The sequence below is a fragment of the Canis lupus genome, chromosome 6, assembly GCF_003254725.2.
Source record: "Canis lupus dingo isolate Sandy chromosome 6, ASM325472v2, whole genome shotgun sequence".
In the NCBI taxonomy this organism is placed as follows: Eukaryota; Metazoa; Chordata; class Mammalia; order Carnivora; family Canidae; genus Canis; species Canis lupus.
Window position 1 is genome coordinate 41,951,634 of NC_064248.1, and position 19,442 is coordinate 41,971,075.

A 19,442-nucleotide genomic window follows, 5' to 3' on the forward strand; every position below is an offset into this window, starting at 1 on the left:
GACCTGGGGGAGGGGCTGGGCGTGACAGGGTTGGCACTGCAGGTGTTAACCGGGGCTGCCCAGCCTCCTGCCGAAAGCAGCTCAGGAGTGCCTCCTGGGTGTAAACAGAGGTGGGAGGCCAGGCTGGCCTGGTACCTCTCAAGCCACAGCCTCCCTGGGGCAGCCCCTCACCCCTCCCTCGCACCCAGCCCTTCCTTGAATCCCTGCCTGAATCCCAGAGGCTGCCAGCCCTGGCACAGGGCACAGCCAACTGACTCATCTGCAAAACCACAGCCTCCTCAACCCCACTCACTCCAGCTGCATCTGGTTCTCTTCGAGCCCGCTCCCCTCTCCGGCCAAGCCGGCCCCACTCCAGCTAAGGGGAGGATGACCTGTCAGCCCAGGCCAGGACCGTCGCACCACTGAACCAGTTGTTCAGGCCGCTCATCATAGACTCCTCCATGAAGAGTGTGGTGTCGCCCTCTGCCTGGCACCTCCCGACCACTGTCCCCAAGCCACTCCTGCAGCCAAAGGGGGCTTTTCCAAAAGCGAGCACGACCACCTCACAAGCCGGCTTCAAGGCTTCGGCGGCTGGGCGGTCCCTGGCCGGAAGGCCTTGCCCTGCAGCCGGGCATTCAGGCCCCCACGGGCACGTGGCCCAGGTGCGCCTCCCTCTCATTCTTCCTCACGCCATCTACCCGGAGGACTCCTGATTCCCTGAAAGGCTCTGCTCTGCCACCCTGCCTTTGTCCCTGCGATTCCCACCCCCGGGATGCCTTGCCTTTCATGCCTGGTCTGGCTTTTTCATCCTTAAGGGACCTGCCCTCTAGGCCTTTCCTGACCTCCCAGAAAGGTGTGATAGTTCCTACCACCCCAGGACGCCTGGGTGGCCCCATGGTCAAGCATCTGCCCTCCCTGCTGTGATCCCGGGGTTCTGAGATCGAGTCCCACATCCACTCCCCGCAGGGAGCTTGCTTCTCCCTTTGCCTGTGTCTCTGCCTCTCTCTTGCATGAATAAATAAAATCTTTTATCTAAATAAATAATTTTTAAAAATTCCTACACCGCTCATAGGTGCCGGCAAGATCCCTGTCCCAACAGTCTCAGGAGCTCGGCAGGCCTTGCATACAGACTGCAGGATCCCAGCAGCCCACCACTGCCCACCGCGGCCCACCACCACGCTGGTAGTGAGGCAACAGAGACAAGGCTGAGGGAGGTCATGAGGCCTGCTGGCTGAGTGGACACCTGACCTGGATGCCCTACAGATTTAACCCTCGAAGAGAAGAACAGGAAGCCTCTGGATGGTGTCCGGGGGCCATCCTCATTACCTCCAGCCCTGACATCCCTGCCTCCTCACCCAACCCTACCCTGGCTGGGGTCACCAAACAGGCAACAACCTGGAGGCGCCTAGTCTCCAAGGGAGACCTCCTCTGTACCCACCCCCAAGACTTTTCCAACCCTCTCCCCCATTGCCCCCCACCCCTCTTTTAGAGCCGGTTCCCCACGGTCTGAGGCTTATGACCCCCTGGGGGCCCTGGGGATGAGAAAAGTAGTCTGATGACCCCAAGGCCAAGAAGGAGAAAAACCACACAAAAATGTCTGGTGGGATGAGGGGTTGGGGGGGCACCAGTTATGCTAAGAATGAAGACCCTGGAGTAAACTCACCTGATTCAAATGCTGCTACTGGCCCTGGGTGAGACCTCCCTGAGTCCCGCTCTCCTCGTCTGTAGAATGGGCTAACAACCGTCCCTATATAGTGCTCAGCACAGAGCTAGTGAATGGCGGCCGCACCAGACCTGGGACAGCTGCCCCCTTGCCTGGGAGACTGTGGGCAGCCCCTTCCCCTTTGGGCTGCAGCCATTTGGCTGTACGAAAAGGATGGATGGGCCCCCACACCTCATAGGTCTGTGGCAGAATCAGTGAGTTCATCAGTAGGAGGTGTCCCCATGGACACACACGGACTCTGTGCTCAGGCCCCCAGGGCCAGGAATCACATACCCCTCCACCCCCCGACCAGCAGCATTGAAGACAAGACTATAAGGCCACACAGCCAGCCCACCGCACATCCCTTGAACACTCTCCGCATCGCCCAGGCACTCGGGCTCCTAGCTCTTGACCTTTCCCCTATCTTGCTGTGTCTCCCTTCCCTTGGCATCCCCAAAGGCTCGTTCCTTCCCCTGCTGGGCACACTTGCCTGCCTTAACCTACTTCTGGCTGGTGAAGCTGGGGCTGCCAAGGCCACGATGCCTTGATGTCTCATGGTCTTGCGAAGGCCAAAGTGTTTGATGACCATCTGAGTTCCTAAAAGCCATGGTCTAGTGCTGGGGTTAGGGAGCTCTTCTCCCGTATATCCACCACATCTCCACCACCCATGGTCCTCCCTGCAGGTGCCACCCTCAGCAAAGCTGTATCAGAGGCTCAGCTCTGCACTTACTAGCTGGGTGGACTCTGTAAAATGAGGATATCTCCCTCGAGGATGGATGCTACGGTGCTTTACCAGCAGTAGGGAGGCCGATCTCTCACCCTGCTACAAGGAGAGAAGGGGAGTCTATCCTCCCTGTGCTCAGAACCAGTTGAACTGAGCTGCCAGCCCTGCCTAAGAGGACAGAACAGAGCCAGGCAGCAGGGGACTAAGTGCCCAAACAGAGGTCATAAAGCGAAGACAACACTGGGAGCTCTTGTCCCAAAAGGCAGACCCGAGAAGATACAATCTTTTAATTACATGCTCAGGCTTCCTGGGCTGCCAGCCAGGGTACACCCAGCCCTCGGCCTCCTCCACAGACCCAGCAGAAACACTGCCTCCCTCTGCCCTGACTCTCTCTGCAGAAAGAGGGGATCAGGGCCCCTGAGACAGGGGAAAGGAGGCAGCAGACTCAGCAGAGGCTGGACTTGAGCTCCTGTCTGAGGAGTGGGTGGAGGTGAGGGACAGTTGTGGGGTCCAGATCAATTCAGGACTCCCCCTCATAACATACCCACTCATGCCCTGCCAAGTCCTGGGTGGGGTAGGGGGGTGAGAACAGCAGCAATCCTGCCTTCCCACCCTACCCCCTGCCCCCGGGACATCCAAACCCTCTGCTCAGGCTTCCCTGGAGGCCAGTTCCTTAGCCAGGCAGGTTACAGAAGCATTAAGCAGCCCTGTGGACAGACGAGCAGAAAGGGGTGGGTGCTGCTACGTTAGACCGGGAGCCCCTCCTCTCCTGCCCAAAGTACTTGCAATGTTTGTTCAATGTGCTAGTGTTGCTGGGCAAAAACATGGGTTTCCTTCCGCCTCCGAAGGATCCTGGCACCAATGCCAAGAGCCCCACCTGTCTCCCATGGGCCCCACAGGGGAGGGGCTCTGCCCTTGCTGGGCAAGGCAGTGTCTCTGTAAGTCCAACAAGCCTGGGATGAATATTTTTCCAACCCCAAAGGAACAAAATCTCAGCCAGAGGGTATGGGTGGGCAGGAGGTGCAGACCGTGAGGGTTGGATTTGGCTGCTTAGGCCTTGGTGCCTGCCTCTGAGGAAGCCTGGATTTGTAAAGCAGTTAGGCGTTTACAAAGGGCTTTCACATACCAAACGCATCTGATCCCTTGGCTTACAGAGGGGAAGTCTGGGATCCAGAGAGAGGACTACCTGGGAGAGCGAGGAGGAGGCCAGGTCTCTTCACTCCAAGTTCTAGGCTATGCTCGTCTCAACTAGCCAGGCCAGCCCAGCACAGATGCAGCCAGAGTGAGTGCCAGTCCTCTGCACCCCAGGGCAAGGGGGAGGGGGCCTCCTGCCCCCCTCCTCAGCAAAGGGAGAAGGAGGAAGCTGCTTGGCTCCCCTTCTGGTCTCAGTACCCACAGCCATCTCAAAGCACCCAGTGTTTTTACCCACCCACCTGTCAGGTAAGCATGAGCAGGAGGAAGCCAGGTTTGCCCCATGCCCTGACCTAGAGACCTTACACTGGCTTCTCCTGGGCACCCACCAGAGGCCTGTGCCCAGAAGGGACAGGATCACTCCCCACCCTGCTCACCATCACACCTTTGCAAAGGCTGCAGCAGGAAGACAAGGTGGACGGCAGGAGGGGAGCGTTGGCTGGGGGGAAAGCCTCTCTAGGCCACCGCAGCCCCAACCTGGAGAGAGCCCATGGCTCCCCTGCTGGGGAGGCCCCAGTACCAGCCTCGGTCCCTGCCCAAGACAGCTCGCTTTGCACGGAGGAAAGATCTCAGCCACCAGCCCGCTCCCTGGAGCCACCCCACTCCAGCCAGCTAACACACACTGTGGGAGGTAAGAGCCCTTACACCCTGCAGCCCTTCCACAGGGGTTCAAACCCCAGCTCTGCCACCCATTAGCTGTGTGACTTTGGGCAAGCTTTAAACCTCTCATCTACAAAATGAGAATAATACAGTACCTGCCCCATAGGATAAGTCCTTGGAAGTATATGAGTTAATTCAAGTAGGGTGTTCAGGACAGTGCCTGACACATCGTGAGAACTACATAAGTGGTTTAATATTACAGTTGACACTTGAACAATGTGGGGCCAGGGGTGCTGACCTCCAGTGCAGTAAAAAATCCATGTACAACTTCTGACTCCCCCAAAAACTTAACTACAAACAGCTTCCTATTGACCAGAAGCCTTACTGATAACACAGTCGACTAACACATTTTGTATGCTTTGTGTATTCTATACCGCATCCTCAGAATAAAACAAAGTAAGCTAGCAAAAAGAAAACGTTCTTAGGAAAAATCACAAGGGAAAAAATACGTTTATGATTCTGTGCTGCATTTTTTCCCAAAAATCCGCATGTAGGTGGACCCATGCAGTTCAAATTTGTTGTTCGAGGGTCAGCTGTACTATTATTGTTCTTATTATTTTCTGAGCCAAGAGACACTATGGATATCAGAGCACGCAAAAGCCCAAGCCCTAGGGGAGGTTCCGTAGGAGGCGAGGAGGCGGCCTGTTATGCAAGGGACTGTCACCTTCCGCCTTCCGTGCAAGCTCGGCTCACCAAGGGGATTACGTCAGGTGGAAACTGCCATTAATGGTAGTTCCCTTTCTGGCCAGTCACACACCTACAGAGCACGAGGAGGTGAGAAATGTTACTACTCTAAGAGTGAGAAATGTGATGACCGGCACAATTCCATTTTTAGAACATGGAAGTTATTTCGAGCAGAGGGTTGGCCGGGCGTTATTTTTTTAATAGTGCCTGTACTCTAACAGCCCGCGTGTGCCCACCCTGAGGAGAAACCAGGGCACAGTGGGGAGCCTGCCATGCCTCTGGGGTTGGTTGCCAGGCAACCCCTCTGCTCTCTCATGGGAGCTGAGGGCGGTACAGAGCCAGGGGTGGGCTCCCCGGCCCCCTGCCACCCTGCTCACAAGTGCAGGAGCTCATTAGATGTCTTGGAAGCCCTCTCTGGGGTGCCTGAGAAGCAGCCTCTCTTTCTTCTTGGCCTGAGCAGTGTGTCCTGGGGAAGGCAAATCAGGAAAGAGCATTTTACACAGCTCGCATGCTTTGCTTTCTAAAACCATATTAGTTTACTACGGCTGATGTAACAAATTATTGTGAAACTGCTGGCTTAACAGAAATGTATTCTTTCACAGTACTGGAGGCCAGAAGTCCAAAATCAGTATGACTGGGCTCAAATCAAGGTGTCGTCAGGAGGGCTGTGCTGTCTCCAGAAGCTTCAGGGGACGATCCGTTCCTTTGTGGCTGCCGCTGGCTGCTGGCATTCCTTGGCTTGTGGCCTTGTCACTCTACTCTCTGCTTCTCTGGTCACACTGCCTTCTTTTCTGTGTCAAGTCTCTTGACACCTCTTCCTCTCTCTTATGAGGGCACTTGTGATTGCACAGAGGGCCCACCTGGATAATCCAAAAGCATCTTCCTATCTCAAGATTCTTGACTTAGTCTTATATCTGCTAAGACCTGTTTTCCATATACAGTAACATTTATAGATTCCAAGGAATTAGAATCTGATCTCTTTTGGTGATCCTTATTCAGCCAATGCCATCCAAACCATGACTTCCCCCAACAGAACCAGACAGCAGGTCACCACTAAGCCTCCTGGCATCCTGCACCATCACCTTCTACCTGGGACCACACACCTGGGTAGGGACAACTGCCCACATGGCTCTGACCCTGAGGCCCTGCCCATCTGGGACGAGACCTGTAAGACCTGCAAATAGGCCAGGCCTGGGGCTTCTGGCTGCAAGGATGTGGGACTGCTTACTGAAGCAATGACAGCTCCCTTCAGACCTCCAGTTACCGCCACAAAAGGACATAGGGAGCTACACTCCAGGGCCCAGGACTGTCAGAAGTTAAAGAGTATATATTTTAAAATAACACCATAAAATTTCAATAATGAATGGAGAAAAAATAGAAAATACCAATCCTTCAGAATCCTAGCCCTCAGAGATAATGTAAAAGAAATTGTTGTATTAAGAGATCTTCCTTCTAGACCTTTTCCTATTCAGATAGTACCAGATATACATATAGCTTTAACGAATGGAAATGAATTTATACTATATATATTGTTCATCAACCTGGCTTTTTCCATAAATAACATACTGTGGTTGCCTTCCAGGGCGGTTCGGGTAGCGGTTCCCCCACCTTCCCGAAGGCCGAGGCGGACCAGAGGGCATCGGATTGTTCCTAGATTTTCAGCTGGACCCACGCGGTGAGTTCGGAATCACTGGTACGCGGTTGGCTCCCGTTGCTGTGAGAGGCTCCAAAGATGGGGAGGCGTTTGTCTTTCTCCACACGACTCCAGCCTCCCCGCAAGGCCGGCCGGCCAGCCTCCGGTGAAGGACGTCAGGGTTCCCAAGCTCCCAGGAAGAATTAATAGGCCTCTGTTTTCCACGGCGGAGCCTCACAGGGTCGGGGAACAGGCCTGTCGGGGAAGGGGGCTCCGTGCGTGTGGAGGGGCTTCCGCGAGGGCGCCCGGCACCTCCGCCCGGGCCGACGCAGGCGAGAGGACGGGCCGCCCGCCTCAGTAAGGCCGCCCGCGTCGGGAAGGCCGCCTGCCTGGGGAAGCCGCCCGCCTCGGGAAGGCCGCCCCGCCCGCCTGGGGAAGGCCGCCCGAGTCGGGAAGGCCGCCGGCGGCAGCGCGGAATTCAGGTGCGGTTTCATCCGGAGGTTCGCAATGTCATCAGGCTCTTGGTTTCATTTTTCTGTGATTTTCTTGGCTCAGTTTGGCCCTGCGGCCTAGCTTCGCCCACAGACTCACTTCCCTCCCTGTGGTAAATGAGCCAGGGCACTTCCAGGGCCCAGTCACCCGGCTGCTGCGCCCGCCGACCTCAGCCTCTGCCCCTGCCCCCACCCCCGCGCGAGACACTTCCTGATTGGACCAGCGTGAGGCACGTGCCACCACTGACCAATCGCTGTTGAGCAGGTGGGCGGGCTTACAGTCCAGGGCGCGTGCTCCAGCTCTGGGGTTAGGGATGCGCGTGGCACCGGAAGTCCTTAGAGGGATTTTCTAATAAAAATTAGGAGGTTGGGGGGCACCTGGGGAGCTCAGTGGTTGAACGCCTGCCTTCCGCTCAGGTCAGGATCCCGGGTTCCCAGGACTCCCTGCATCGGGCTCCCCATAGGGACCCTGCTTCTCCCTCTGCCTGTGTCTCTGCCTCTCCCTCTGTGTCTCTCATGAATAAATACAATCTTTTTTAAAAATTAGGAGGTTGGAAAATGGGAAATAGGGAGGAGTGGAAAGGTCAGGAGGTGACAGAGGGGTTCATGAGATCCCCTAAAGGTGGATGGGCCGAGCAGCCCTGCTTAGAGAAAAACAAGCGAGTTTCCGGGCTGTGCAAACCCCCACACCCCTGAGGCCTGTAGAGTCCAAGCGGGTAGAGCCGAACACTGAACACTCGAGTGTAGGAGGAGGATACTCCCTTAAGACGCACCATGAATGTCCTGATGTGAATGTATACCGCTATTCTAGAATAAGTTCCTGGGAGTGGAACTGCTGGGTTAAAGGTCTTGCAAATTCAGACTGAAATAGATATTGCTCAATTGCCCTCCAAAAAAAGTTTTTGTGTTTTCTTTCCCCACCAATTTCTCCTTCCAACAATATGATCTGTGAAAAGGTCCATTAACCCACATCTTCTCAGCACTAAATATCTATCTCTCTAATGCTTTGCCATCCTGATAGATTTTGTGTTTGTTTTTATTTAGGTTCAGTTTGCCAGCATATAGTATAACACCCAGTGCTCATCCCATCAAGTCATACTGATAGACTTAATTTGATTTTGAAAACCCTAAGGTAGGGTGAACATCTTTTCACCCACTTATTAATTAATCATAATTCCTCTGCTGTGGATTACCCGCTTGTGGTCTTTGCTTTTTTTTCCTCTCTCTCTATTGAGTTATTTATCTTTCTGTTACTGACTTGTGCAAGCTCTTTGTAGATTAGGGATACAAACTCTTTGTTTTACTGCTGGAAATATTTTCTGCAGCTTGTCCTTTGTGTTTTGACTTTGTGTATACAGCTTTTGTTGAGAGAACTTGACAAATTTTATGTCATTAAATGTATCAGGCTTTTTCGGTTTTCTGCTTAGAAAGGTCTTAGTCACTTTAAAATAACAAAACAATGGTCACCCATGTTTTCTTTCATGACCTCTGTGGTTTCTTTTTCTATTTATGTATTTTATTTATCTGGAATTTATTATATTATACATGTGAGGCAGGGGTGAATTTCGTTTTTACAAAGAGATAGCCAATTTAGATGTTAAGAACTTGGTGAGATTCTAGACCCTCTTTCACTGTCCTGTGGTTTGATTTTTGCTAACATCTGTTTCCATGGGGTGATTAGATAGGTTAGCAGGAAAGTGGTTGGTGTTTGTCTTCAAGTTCAGGGTCACTCCAGAAAGAGAGAAGAAGCAAGACCGGGACAGTCTTCAGACAACATTGGGAAGATGGTGTGCGGTGCCCAGAGGAGGGGAAGCAGGTGAGCCTCTGCAGCAAAGAAGAAAGAAGGAGGGTCCAACTGAGATAAGCCTGTATGTCCAGTTGGTGGACGCTCTTTGTGCTGAACACCAAATCAACCTAATTAAGATTGATGACAAGAAACTAGGGGAATGAGTGGGCCTCTGTAAAACTGACAAAGAGAAAACCCCACAATGTGGCCAGTTGCAGTTGTGTGGTGATTAAGGACGATGACAAAGGACGTCCTTGAGTAATCCTTCAAATGCAAGAAATGAACAAATTAAGAAACCTGATTCTCCTTCCAAAGGAAGGAAAGGGAAGGGAAGAGAAGGGAAAGGAAGGGAAGGGAAGGATGCTTCTCTTGAGAAGAGTTTAGAGAGTAAGAGAAAGACCACTGCACCCCAGACCCCATACCAGGGAGCATTCTGTACTCTCACCACCTGCTTTGCAGTCTTTCAGTCCAGAAGTCTGGGCTCCTCGGTGTGTGTTCCTTCACAAGTATTTACTGACCACCTACTCTGAGCTCAAGAAAGGACCATCATTTCTGGTATAGCAATAATGGAAGTTTGTAATAATAACTCTGAGGCAACGCTGGGTGTGGAGCCTGCTTGGGATTCTCTCTCTCCCTCTGCCCCCACCTCAAGTTGTGCTTTCTCTCTCTCTCTCTCTCTTAAAAAAAAAAAAAAGGCATTAAAAAAAAGCATTAAAAAAAATAATAACCCTGAGGCAGCAAGAAGAGCACTTGTGAGGAATCTGCCAAGCTGCAGGAGGTCATTTTAGGAAGATTCCTTTCAGGGGCGCCTGGGTGGCTCAGTGGTTGAGCATCTGCCTTTGGCTCAGGGTGTGATCCTGGGGTCCTGGGATTGAGTCCTATGTCAGACTTCCTGCAGGGAGCCTGCTTCTCCCTCTGCCTGAGTCTCTGCCTCTTTCTGTGTCTCTCATGAATAAATAAATAAAATTAAAAAAAAAAAAAGATTTCCTTCAGACATGGCATTCAAAATTTTCTTCTTGAGATCTGAAAAAGTAATTCCCTGACTCTATTGGAAAAAGCAAAATGGCTCATTACTAAGAGTCATGCCCACCTGCGCTTTCCCTGACTGTGCTGCTGCCCATTCAGGAGAGGTCAGAGGTCAGACCCCCCCCCCCAGGGACTGGCACCACCGGCAGCAGGCATCTTGGCTGCCCCCCTGTGCCCCAGCAGAGGCTGGAGTCCGAATGCTCCCCAGCAGTTAGCCTCAGTAGTTTCCACAGTAGCACGGTACATCTGTTCCCGTGTGTCCGCAGGGCTCTGGAATCATCTTCTATGTGACCTTGGGACGGCACAGATCATGCATCTGGGTGCAATGGGTGCCCCGAGAATGCCCCGCGGATCGGCGACGGTGGAGAGCCGGGCGTGGTGCCAGCCTAGGGCCAAGCCTCCCGGGACCTCAGCAGGTAAGGGCAGCCCAGGTGCGGCCTGCAGAAGCACCTGGGCCCTCACCTCCGCTTCCCTGCGCACAGGGTCGGCTGAGAAACGGCCATCTGCACCCAGGCCCGGTCTGCGGGCCTCCCTGCGGGCCTCCCTGCTGGGCGCCAGAGCTCCAGGGGCAGCTGCTCCTCCCCAGCAGCTTACAGGCCCGAGGGTCACCCACCCGCATTCCCAGAGCCCGTCCTGCTGACTCACTGGGCCCCCGTGCCCGGTGAGAGGAGGGGGCAGCCGCATCAGGACCCAGGAATGCTTCTGAGTCTCCGCCGCTCAGCCGGGATGATGACCAGGAAGCGGACGGTCTGAGGGCCCAAGTGGCTCCTCTGTCCCTGCCTGAGTCACAGCCAGGCCTTCATTAATCCCGTTTCCCAGAACATGCTTTACCCGCCCCCTCCCCCGCTGCTTGGGTTGAAGCAGCCTCCACAGCTCGCCCTGCGGTTGGCCTTCCACACGGCCTGCCATCAGACGTGTCTCGCAATCGCCGATGGCCTGGGTTTTCACGTGCCGAGGCCCAGGGTCGAATGTACGGTAGTTGTGTAGAGTGGTGTGAGTCTGTGTGTGACTGCATGGGTTTTAGAATCCCCGGGTGTAACTGTGTTTGGCCCGGTGCGATTAATGCAGATGAATGGGTGAGCGTGCACGTGTGTGGATAAGGCTCACTGTGTGCCGTGTGTGGGAGCCCGTGTGGCTGTATGTCGTGGCCTATGGATGCATGCTGGCCTGTGGTTACATGTGATTCCGCATGGCTGCGTACTGCTGACTGTCACGGTATGCAAGGCCGGGGATGGGCTTCGTGTGATTCCTCAGGACCGCGTGTGTGTTCTGTGCCACGGGCCCAAGGAGGTCAGGGGTCTGCAGCCCCAGGTCCGCGGCACGTAAGAGAGAGACGTGAGTGTCTATCCATTGTGCACTTTCCCCTTTTCTAGCTTCAGCCCCTGAGGAGCCCGAACGGACTCCCACTTATGAAAGGAAGTGGAACTAGGCCGCAGAAGCCTCTTCCCCCGGGTCACTGACCGCTTTGAGAGTGGTTTCTTGGAAGTCAGGCTGGGCTTCAGGGCGATGCCAGCCCATCAGAGCCCTCGTAGCAGCTGGCTCCCGACGCTGACAGAGTCTCAGCCCAGGCCTGGCTGGGGGCCAGGCTGCCTCCCACCCCTCCAGGGACACAGCCAGCTTCTGTCGGCCCTGGCCATCTGCTCTCACCCTCCCCATACCTAATCCTGGTGCAGAGGGAACACAGGCGCCCAGCTCCCCTTCTCTTCCCACCCTGAAGACAAGCACATGCCTTTTAAAGGGTTTACCACTGACCCTTTCAGGGAAAGCGCAGTGAGTAACAAAGGCATCCTGCATGTTTCACATGTTTCCGACTTTAAGCATCTGTTAGATTCCCGGCTCCTGGATGACTGCCTCCACTCCGCTACCTGCAGAGGGTGGGTGATCTTCTTGTCTGACTTGCCTTAAAGGGACCCACCTACCCCAGGACAGGTGACCCCACCAAGGTAGGACCCTCCTCACCACTACCCCTCCCACAGCTGAGGCGTGTTCTCTGCCTCTCTGAAGTGACTCCAGCTCCCAGGGCTGTGGCTTTGTCCAGAAATGAAAGACGTGATCACTCTGGTTTCTCTTCTGCAGATTAGACTCAGGCAATAGCGGCCCAGATGTGCACGCCTCATACAGCCTCTGTGGCTGCTGTGGAGGGAATCTCTGTGCTTAGGGGCCAGATCATTCACCACTGCTAGTATGGGCCAGGCTGAGGATGAGTGATGTGATACATACTCCACTGAAGGAGCACCCACAGGGGAGAAAGTGCTGGAAGCGGGGGCAGAGGGAAAGAAGAAATGAGGAGCTGGGGCATCAGAGCATCCTGCATGGAGGCCTGGATTAGGGGCAGGAAAAGTGTGCTCCCCACCCCCAGCACCAGTGAGCCCACAGACCCGGGTGCGAGGGGAGTTGTAGAGAGAAGACTTTGGACCAGCAGTTCAGGACACTTAGGTTCCAGTAGCTGTGTGACCAGGGAAAGCCACTTTCCCTCTCTGAGCTTTGGTTCATCCTCCTTGAAGACTGAGACAACAGAGGAAAAATGTGAAGTGTAGAGTCAGAGGCATGAGTCTGTGTTCAACAAACATGACTCCTCATCCAGGAACCTGAAGACAGTTGTCAACTCCTTCCCAGGGGCCAAGACCTTTCCCCAGCTCAGACGGTCTGTTTACGAAGGAATCTGTCTTTTCTTCCCTCATCAGCACAGGCAGGGCCCACCATACCCAGGTCCCATGGAGACCCTGCTGAAACCTGGGGGTGAAGGCAGGGGACTGAACAGTAGGAAGGGAAGAAATCTGGGAGTGGAGTGAGGTGGGCAGACATGGTGACAAGGGCTACAGGGCTTCCCTAGGCCGAACATGACATTGGTCCTGCTCCTCCCTGACTTGTCCATCCAACCTGCACCTGCTTTCTCCTTCCCCACCAACCACCACATGTTCCCTAGGGCTATAGCTCTGACTCAGATCATTCTGCTTGGTGCTGTGGCTCAACATAAGTGGAGTTTCCAAGCGAAAGTCAATATCCTAGGCCCACCAGAGGCTAGAAAAATTAGTAAGACACAGGCCCTATCTGCCAAGAATTTTTAACCACAATTGCCAAGAATACCTATTTGATCACATTAGTTAATACTATGTGACAAATTCAACTGCCTTCAAGATCTAGACAGCGTCAGTGGCTGAAGCAAGCTGGTGGAAGGCAGTAAGGAATGGTGGGACCTGTGGACCAACCCTGGGCCAACACGTCCTATTTCAAAGTGGGCCAAAGAAAAGACAGCTGCTGCCAGCCACCTGTTGTGACATGTTCTCAGTTCTTACCAAGTGCCAGACACTGTGTGAAGTGCTCTCGTATATTATTTTCCTTCATTCTCTCAAGAATTCTTTGAGAGAGGGAATAGTATTATAGGAGACAAAGTCTAAAGTGACCGGTATGATCCCTATATCCTCGTGTTCATGCCTTTGTGTAATCTCCTCCACTTGAGTGTGGGCAGGATCTGTGACTTGTTTCTAACCAAGATAATAACCAATATGCCAACATCCAAGCAATACTGGCAGAGGCAGTGGGATATCCCTCCCATGATTACCTTACATTAGAAAAGACTCGGTTGTTCTTGCAGATTGGTACAGACTTCCTCTCTTGCTGATATTAAAGAAGAAAGCTGCCAAGTTCTGAGAGAGCCTCTGGAGAGGGCTCCTGGCCAGGAGCTGTGGGTAGCCTCTAGGAGCAAGGGCAGCCTCCAGCCTGCCGCCAACAAAAAGATTTCAGACCCACCACCACAAGGAGATGACTTGTATCAGCAGCCTGTGTGAACCCGCCAGCAGATGCATCCCCACCAGAGGGTCCAGATGAGAACCCAGCCCTGGCTAACAACCTTGACACTTTGGCCTCGCAGAGGACCCCATTAGGCTGCCCTCAGACTCCTGACCCACTGACACTGTGGATTACCAGTATGCATTGTTCTAAGTTGCTAAGTTTATGATAATTTATGATGAAGTGAGCAAAAGTGAATATAAGTATTATCTCCATCTTACAGATGAGGATCTAAAGCTCAGAGGCTGATCAGCCATATGATAACTATAAGCCACAGCAGGGACCAGCCCCAGCCTGCAGACTGCAGGCTGACATTCTCTCCAGGACTCCGCCTGCAGTGCTGGCCGTTGTTCTCTGCATGGCTGCCTAGATAGGAGAGGAGTAATCTACACGGCTTTGATTCAGTGACCATTTTTTCATTTCAATTCAACAATTTGTTGTACTCCCACCATGTGCCCAGCACTGTGCCAGGCGTGGGTGATATAGCAGGGAGCAGCACAGATAGAGGATCTGCTTTTGGGGAGCAGAAGCTACAATGAGGGACATAAAGGATGACAAGTGCTATCAGTGTGATGAGGGTTTCAGAACAAGGAGGAATGGGATGAACTGGGAGCACGTAGTAGGGCAGCCAGCCTCAGTTCAAGGCCAGGGACAGTGTCCTTGAGGAAGTAGCATGTAGGTCCCTTGGGGGTAGGCCTGGTGGGGAGTCAACCCTTCTGCATGGAGAGCAAGTGAGTGGGCGGGTGACTGGGTAAGCTTTCCTGGTCATGGGTCCCCAGGGAAGAAGGCTCTCCCAGCAATGTGAAATCATCCTGTTTCTGTGCATTGGCTTCCAAGACATCTTGTCCCAAGGACCCAGGGCTTTATGACTGGCCCGTGACGCTCGTGATTCTGGAGCGTGCTTCCTGAATGCATCACGGGTGGATGGGCAGAGGTAGGGGTGGCTTAGCCGTGACTCTTATCCCCTAATCATGCCTGGACATCTGGCAGGGGAAGAACTGCAGGTGGGAGTGGGAAGCAAAGCAGGCAGATGAGGAGCAGTGAGGGTAGGAGCAGAGCCAGAGGAAAGCACAAGAATGAGAAAGCGGGCCCTGCATGAGCCCAGCTGCAGTGTGCGATGGTTCAGCAGACCCAGGGTCCTGCCAGTGAGTGGGCAGCATGATGTGGCTCAGGCAAGGTCCCAGCAGGACGCAGATGGCACACTGAGATCGGGCCATCCGAGGGGCATGCAATAAAGGGACTATTTTCAAGGGCCAGAAGCTGGACCAATAGCAGCAGTCTGTGCACTGTGCACTGCTGTGCCGGATGGGGTGAGAGGTGGAGGGGGTGACTAGAACCCCTCTGGGAAGAGCGGACCCCTGATGGGAGCCGTGGCCACAACTCAGCCAGATCACGGCCACCCCAAGGCAGGTTTGGGGGGGTAGGGGGACTAATCACTGTGCACTCTTGTTCCTCTCTGCCTCCCACATGCTGTCAGTGCTCCTCCCTGATCAGGGTGCAGAGTGAGGGCACCTACCCCTGTCCCCCACCCACCCCCAGCCCCATGCAATCCCCACAGGCCCACCTCAGTGCACAGAGCAGGGAAGAGAAGTTGGGGAACAGACTGGAAGTGAGAAGAAACTCAATCCCAACCCCATCCTTTACCAGCCGGGAACTCTGTACAAGCTCTTTGAACTTCTTGGGCCTCAGTTTCCCCCTCCATAAAAAGGGGATGCTGAGCATGCTTATATTCAGTTCTGAGTTTGAAATGTGAAGATGTGTTCAAGAATTCCAGCTTGGAGCCCTGCACCCATTGGCTGGCTGCTGGCCTTGGTTCCTAAGAGTTCAGCAACAAGAACACAAAATCGGGGCCACTGAGAAGCCAGACAGACACCAGTCCAGAAACCCCAGACATCAAACAATACACTGGATGAGAAGCTTGCTCAGCAGGTCCAGTACGTGCCAGGGTTGGAACCCAGAAGCTCTCTGTCTCCCTGCAGGGGCCTGAGGGGTGCACATACACACACACATGCACACATGTACACACACACACAGGCACCACCAGGAGGGTAGTGCCCTGCATGTTAGCCCCTCCAGAGAGAAGCAGCACAGGGCCTGCCTGCAGCCCAGGGTCTGCACCTGGGTGTCTGAGGTGGGTGGAGCAGTGAAAGCGGCCCTAAGGCCCCAGCACTGCCTAGAATCCCGGGCCCTGCTGCAAAGACACTTGGCAGCCCTAGGCCACCTCCCCAGGGTAGAAATCCTCCCATGCGCCCCCACACATATGTCACTTAGGTGAGACCCCAGCAGCAAACAGGGTAGCCCTGCCTGGGACAGGCCTCCGAGCCTTGGGGACAGATTCTGGGGCCCACCTCAGCCTACCGGTGACATGACATCAATGCCCAGAACAAAGGCCCTTGGTGAGAGCCACAGGCCTCTGCCTTTTAATGCTTTATCACCCACATCTCAGGTTCACAGGAAGAGGGTTTTGAAAGCAACAGCATCAGATCTGCAATACCACTGCGGTCAGGTTTTTTCAGATGAAAGGAAACCAAAGTGGATCGAAGAACTGCAGGTACAGCAGATTAAGGCCCCACCGGGTGGCAAGGGACCCAAGGGGAGGGCAGGAAGGCCTAGGGAGGTCCATCCCAGGAGGAGCAGGAGGTGTTGCTCAGTCTCCCTCAAAAGCAGTCCCCAGGTGAAAGGAGGCAGGCCTGCCCCTTCTGTTCCCCAGGTTGACAGATGATGACTTGGTGCATGACAGGAGCAAGCAGAGGCAAAGGGGTCACTTGGAGGCCTGAGAAGAGCACAGTGCTTCCTGGCACCCACGCATGTCCTCCTCCAGCTCCTCTGCCCTGGGAGGCCCTGGCTGCACTGAGGGTGAGCCCCAGACCACCACCAGCACCCCCAAACCCCTGCACTGCTGGGGACTCGCCTGCTGGCACCCAGACCGGCGGGAACCTCCTGATTGCCCACCCAGCCGGGCTCCAGCGTGGAACTCCAGCTTCAGAGCCTGATGGGCACTCTCCCTTCCCTAAGTCACGCCTTCCCTGCTGTTTCTTACAACTCGGGAGCACCCGAGAGTCCAAATGGGAAACATTACGTTTCCGTATCTCCTTCCTATGAGACTGTGATGGAATTTACCAAGTCGCTTGTAGAAAGCCTGGGCTGTAAATTTTATTCACTGCCCTATTTTCCTTTCTCTTCATGTTCCTGGCTTCTTTTCCATTTATTTCATATTGTTGTGTTGAATGTATACTTTTTTAAAAACTTTTTTTTAAGTTGTGAAACGTTCCAAAAAATTTAGAAACACATAGGAAATCATATAATGAACACCCTGCTATCCACCTACCAGCTTTGTGAATTCTTAACATATTGCCAATTTGGTTTCATTGTGCTGATGGTGGTGGTGGTGGTGGTGGTGGTGGTGGTGGTGGTGGTGGTGGTAAGATGTAACTAACAAAATTTACCATTTCTTAACCATTTCAATTTCTTTAAGAAACCTAGTGTTATGCATACAGTTAAAGGGCCTGTGGCCTCTCTTCCATTCCCTTCCCTTCTTCCTTAGGAATAATCATCACTCTGAATTTGATTCTCTTACTAAAGTGATACATGTAGGACACCTGGGTGGCTCAGTCGGTTAAGCATCTGCCTTCGGCTCGGGTCATGATCCTGGAGGCCCAGGATCAGCCCTGCACCGGGCTCCCTGCTCCACAGGGAGTCTGCTTCTCCCTCTGCTCCTCCCCCTGCTCGTGTTCTCTTTCTCCCTCCCTCACTCTCTCTCATAAATAAATACATAAATAGATAAATAAATAAATAAATCTTTTTAAAAAGTGATACATGGGATACATGTTTTATAATGAAAACAATCCATACAGTAGAGAAGGACATAAAGCAAAAAGCAAGAATCCTACTCCCCACAACCTTAAACTCACTCCCCCTGAAGTGCTCATTGTTAAAACTTTCTATGACTCTTTCCAGGTATTTTAAAACACATGGCGAATTATATTTGCTTGTTTTCTTTCTTGACAGAGAAAACTATGTACTGTGTTCTCCAATTTGCCTTTTGTTTCTGGTTACTGTAGCTCCTTGGACCCTCTTCCGTGTGAATACTGATAAATCCACCATATTCTTTCTAACAGCTGCGTGGGATTCTACTTTATTTAGTAGTTTCCCATGGAGGGGCATTTAGGTGGTTTCCAGCATTTAGCTCTTCTAAACAAGCCTGCACTGAACATCCTTGACATATAGTTTTACTTACTTGTGGGAATATTGTATATCTGTAAATACCTAGAGGTACAGTTTCTGGATAAAAGGATACTGAGCATTTGACATCTTAAAAGATATTACCAATCCCCCCCAATAAAAATGATTCATTTAAACACCAATCAATAATGTATGAGAGTCCTGTCTCTCCACATCATCAAGACCGTGTCTTTCCATACCACTGTCAGTCTTTTATTTATCTTCTTCTGTGAACTGTCTGCTATTGTCTTTCCCCTAGCATTTTATGGGTTTATTCTTACATTTTTGAATCTTTGATCCATCTGGAATTAATTTTAGATGAACAGTGAGATAGACATTCTTTTCAATTAACAATTATTGTTTTTCCTACTCTGTAAATAGATGGAACTAAATACCAAGATAAAGAGAAAAGCAGATTTCTCTCCACTCCTTACAGACTACTGCTACCTGATTTTGCCTCCCCACTTAGAACTAGCCCACCTCGAGGCTCTAGGTTAAGAAATGGAACACTATCTCTGCCCACGCTATCTTTATAGTGTATGGGCTGAACACAGATGCTCCACAAACATCCAATCAGTCATTCAACAAATAGCCAACCAATGGAATTTTGTTTTCTCCCCCTGAGGAGAAATATATTGCACACGTAGGAAGAGGGGGTACACTGGGTATCTGGTGGCCAGAGGAGTAGCTGCGGCAGACTGCAAAAAATTCACTCAAACCCATTCTCCCTCTTCCATTATAACAGAGTTGATGCCAGGCTTGTGGCTGCCTAACTAGGAACAGTGTCCCCAGCTTTGTGAATTTACCTGGAGCCATAAAACTACAGCCTCAGCAGGGAAACGTAAGCAAAGCAGGCATATGTCCCTATAATGGCTTTCAAATATGATACCAATTCTTCAGCCCTCTTCCTGTGGATGGCAAGCATCTTAAGGTGGAGGCATCTATGACCCCTCCACTTGAATGAACCTGGGCAGTCTTCAACTCCAATGTGACTTCTAAGACTGGGGCATAGAGGTTTCTATCTTATTCTCCAAGAACTCTTGCTCTTAGAGCCCTGAGCATCTATAAGGCAGTCTAACTTTCCTGAGGCCACTGAACTGGAGAGGCCACCTGTTGGTGCCCTGGTATAGGCCTAGCTGAGCCTAGTCTTTCAATCAAGCACTGAGTAAGTAAAGATGCCTCTAGATCATTTAATTCCCAACCAGTTGAGTCACATTCAGTCATTTGAGTCTTAGCTGTGGCCCCAGACTATAAAGTAGGGAGATAAGACCCCCTCCTGGTGTTCTGTCCAAATTCTCCAGCATTCCTCACAGCCCCACAGAATCTGTGAGGATAATGAAATAGTTGATGCTTTAGAACACTAAATGTCAGGACAGCTCGTTATTCAGTAATAGATCACTGGCCCACTCTAAGACCTAGAAAATTCACACACACACACACACACACCCATACACACCATCTTCCTGCTGGCTCCAACCCAGGGGTAGCAATGACCTGCTTCAACTATGCAGATGGCAACTCCTAGGGATGACCGAACCACAGCATGGAGGGAATCC

The 19,442-nt window shown here is 52.5% G+C and overlaps 2 long non-coding RNA genes across 6 annotated transcripts in view; one reads left to right on the forward strand and one right to left on the reverse strand.

Annotated features, from left to right (window-relative positions):
- The window catches only part of LOC112640697 (uncharacterized), a 32,919-nt gene extending 25,381 nt beyond the window's left edge, over positions 1-7,538 (reverse strand). Inside the window, exon 1 of the long non-coding RNA XR_003124153.3 lies at positions 4,352-7,538. This is a non-coding gene — a long non-coding RNA (uncharacterized LOC112640697). The remainder of the gene's footprint in view (positions 1-4,351) is intronic.
- Positions 7,362-18,740, forward strand: LOC112640698 (uncharacterized). Of its 5 annotated transcripts, XR_007411337.1 has the most exons (6): positions 7,362-7,481; positions 8,109-8,196; positions 8,784-8,880; positions 10,143-10,292; positions 16,112-16,216; positions 16,376-17,060. It is a non-coding gene; the product is annotated as an uncharacterized LOC112640698 (long non-coding RNA). The 5 variants fall into 5 exon arrangements; XR_007411338.1 differs by lacking the exon at positions 8,109-8,196 and having other exon boundaries at positions 7,390-7,481; XR_007411340.1 differs by lacking the exons at positions 7,362-7,481; positions 8,109-8,196; positions 8,784-8,880; positions 10,143-10,292 and adding exons at positions 10,530-15,599; positions 18,632-18,740 and having other exon boundaries at positions 16,376-16,521.
- Positions 18,741-19,442: the final 702 nt, after the last annotated feature.